The sequence below is a fragment of the Lampris incognitus genome, chromosome 1 (genome assembly GCF_029633865.1).
Source record: "Lampris incognitus isolate fLamInc1 chromosome 1, fLamInc1.hap2, whole genome shotgun sequence".
NCBI classification, from domain to species: Eukaryota; Metazoa; Chordata; class Actinopteri; order Lampriformes; family Lampridae; genus Lampris; species Lampris incognitus.
In genome coordinates, this window is record NC_079211.1 from 99,964,827 (window position 1) to 99,968,597 (window position 3,771).

The window sequence follows — 3,771 nt, forward strand, 5'->3', positions numbered from 1 at the left end:
ATGTCTGGGGGCGCCACTGGTCATTGGGCGGCAGGCGAGGAGACACCCTGGACAGGCCGCCGGGCCATCACAGCCCATATCACAAATTACAGATTTGCCTCAGGGGGCTTTACAGCAACACAACATCCAAGGATTGTCAAGAATCCCAAAATAATGAACAGACAAATAAATAATGTTGGCGATACAGACGTCTTGGTTTACGATGTAAGCAGTGGTGGATCTAGAGATTTTTTCCTGGGGTGGCAAAGGGGTGGCAAGACTGTGTCCCAGAGGTGGCAGCTGCCACCCCTTGCCACCCTGTAGATCCGCGCCTGTGAGGGGGAGGGGGGATTCTAAATCGGCGACTTCTGTTTGAGATGAGTTTGGTGTGGGTCTCATTGACCTTCACCATGCATGTACATAAAATATACTTTAAAAACATATTATCTGATTTATAAATGGGGTGGCAACAGGGGTGGCAAGACTGTGTCCCAGAGGTGGCAGCTGCCACCCCTGTTGCCACCCTGTAGATCCGCCCCTGGATGTAAGAGATCCTACAACGATGCTGGGAGCGAGACAGACGACACTGTCGCGTGAACAAACCCAATCTGGAAATTTCAGTGTGCACGTCATGTTGCCGTAAAGGGGTCTACCTGGAACATGATGGTAAATCAACAAATTTTACGACTCAAGACGAAGCTATTTCACCACGAAACGTTTTATATATAACAGCAAACGTGCGAACGGCGGCGTTACGTTACGAAGCGCCGCTACGCTCTGACGTCACGACGTTTGGTTGCGTATGGACCAATCACAGCGTTGTCAGGAGGGGATTACGCCACGGCGTCTAAAGCCTGTAAAACACGTGGCGTGGGAGATTCTTCACACACGCAACAATGCCGTCGCAAAAAAAATATATGAGTATTTCGTCACAAGCTGTTAAATTTTTGATGAAATTCGGCGAAGATGGGCGGTCCGTGAGATGAGGGAGCTCCTTAACTTTAAAAAGCGGTCGGCGGCGCCGAACCAAGCGTCATCGACCGCCATTTTGAAAACACTCCAGTGAATCCATCACCCTGAACCGCTTATCCTGCTCTCAGGGTCGCGGGGATGCGGGAGCCTATCCCAGCAGTCATCGGGCGGCAGGCGGGGAGACACCCTGGACAGGCCGCCAGCCTAAAGACTCAAGTAAGTGCCGAGATTTAAACGAAACGACCAGGAAACAGCAACAGAGCGGTATGGGCGGCGGCGGGGTGTAGTAGTCGAGTAGCGTTCAAGTAACACCGAGGCCTTGCCCGTGTGAACACCAGAAGCTACCGTCTTTACCCGAAAATCCCCGCAATTTATTTCGTTAATGTTTACGGAATGTGAGTGAGAGTGCCTATAGAGATAAGCCGTATATGTGAGCGATGGAAACCGTCAACGGAGCCTCAAAACTCATCCCAACAATGTTGTGGAATATGTTTGAAAGCAGCTTAAGACACCCACCCATCCATCCATTCATCCATTATCCAAACCAGTGGCGCCCCCAGACATTTTTCATAGGGGGGGGGCAAATGGGGCCACTGAAAATCTTGGGGTGGCACACCAAAACCAAATGCCATGACTGAATTTCGGGAATTCTATGATGCTGTTGTAGCTGTATAGCGTAGTGGAAAACTCAATGTGAGAGTTAAGAAAAATATACGTTATTGATTTAAATGAACAGCACCTAATGCAAAATATCAGATAGAAGCATATTATGCATAATCAGAAGCATATTCTGCTGGGGGGACCAGCGGGGGGGCCAGGGATAGTATCAGGGTGGCCGTGGCCACCCCTGGCCACCCCACTGCTTATCCCGCTGTCAGGGTCGCGGGGATGCTGGAGCTTATCCCCGCAGTCATTGGGCGGCAGGTGGGGAGACACCCTGGACATAACAGGGCCGACACACACAAACACACAAGCACACAATACGCATAAAAAAGGGCCCTACCTGGGCAGTGCTCACACACAGGAGAAGCCCCGCTTTGAGAATAGGTCAGATAAAACTCCATTATGTTCAATCCAAAGTCTCATCCCACTAGGAACAAATGGCTGCTTGAACCTTTCCTCACACATTCTGGGAAGTGTAAACGTAGTGAAGTGGCTGAGCTATATTGGCCCTAATATGAACTTTAGACAGCTCGTTCAGCTGCTCGAAATTGCACCCAATAGTTTTACCAGGTTTTTTTTTTTTTTTTGGATGATCTTTCCCAGCCTGTAGTCACCATCGTTTTATTGATTTCCTTTCCTATAAACAGGATGAGGGTGAAACGGGGGAAACTTAGGAGGATGCTTTTGGGGAAAAATAAAGCGAAGCATTTCACAAAAGCTATAAAAACCACACCAGAATAGTTGGTGGTTTATACGCTTGCATTTCAGTGGTGTGTGTGTGTGTGTGTGTGTGTGTGTGTGTGTGTGTGTGTGTGTGTGTGTGTGTGTGTGTGTGTGTGTGTGTGTGTGTGTGTGTGTGTGTGTGTATATAAATGTGCCATGTGTAAGCTACGCGATGACTTAGACCCATGTTTTATGAGGTGTGTACATGTGATAAAAGCACTGAACAGTTAAAGTGCTTTTCTACCACGCTCAAAGCCATGTGTCAGCACTAGACCACTAAATCCACAGTTCCCTTGAACGGTCTCCTTTCCTCTGATAGTCTATCATTCCTCTGTTTCAGGTGGCTGGCCACTATGGCTGACAGGGCTGAGTCCTTGAGGAGATCATGTGTCTGTGGAAAGTACAGGAGGCACTGATGTTTGAGCTTTTTAAACGAATGTCCCCCGTTATTGCTCCTTTCCCCGCTGTCTCCGCCTGGCCCCTTTTTCAACATCTCTATGACAGTGGACCTATGGCTTGGAGGAGTGCTGTATTGACATATAGCAGTAAATGGTATTGTGTTTATATTGTAGGATATACCCTGATACATGGGAGGATGTGAATGATACTATTATATTGTTGACATTGTTTTGGTCTTTCGTCTTGACGGCTTCAGACGAGTTCCTTGTTTTTCACTTGCATTTTCACCTTCAGATTTTATGTTTCACTTCAACCACTGTTGTATATGAATAGTAATGTGGAGGGTTAGAATATATTATGGATAAAAAGCCCCCCCTTATTATTTCATGGCTGTGAAACCTTACTGAGAAATGCCTCCCATTTTTGCACATATGACTTACTCTCTTTCTTTTTCAAACCGGTTTTGGATGAAGCTGAGATGAATCTCACTAACGACCTGGGCTCCGTGCTGCAGCGCTGCTCTGAAATTAATATCTAAGGAATGGAGATATACGGCAAATAGATGAGAATAGGAACCCGATATTCACTCTGGGGTACCATGCGCACGTACACACACACACACATGGGCATACATGCGCACACATATACTGCACACAGACCCTGACAGGCAGGCTATTATCCCTCAGCCCGGGCTGCCGTAATTGGCTATCGCTTTTTACAAATGTGGCTCCGTCTGACTCGCATATCAGCCCCTCGTCTCATCAACCGTGTAGGGGTCACCATGTCCGTGTCTGTGTGTGTGTGTGATTGAGTGTGTGTGTGTGTGTATCTATCTATGTATGTGTGTGTAATGTGTATGTGTGTGTATATGTATGTAGGGGTCACTGGTGTGCCCATCCCTCTCATGTCTCCATTCCACATCCTCATTTATATGTCTATGCTAAACGAGCCAACGGATGCTAAGTGTCTCAGTGACTGGCTTCTCTTTAGCGGGGCCGAAGTATTTAGCCATTAGTCTGCTAATGGCATCAAGAT

General features: G+C 47.5%; 1 long non-coding RNA gene across 1 annotated transcript in view; it reads left to right on the plus strand.

Moving 5' to 3' along the window:
* The window catches only part of LOC130121146 (uncharacterized), a 10,930-nt gene extending 7,857 nt beyond the window's left edge, over window positions 1-3,073 (plus strand). Inside the window, exon 4 of the long non-coding RNA XR_008811023.1 lies at window positions 2,678-3,073. This is a non-coding gene — a long non-coding RNA (uncharacterized LOC130121146). The remainder of the gene's footprint in view (window positions 1-2,677) is intronic.
* Window positions 3,074-3,771: the final 698 nt, after the last annotated feature.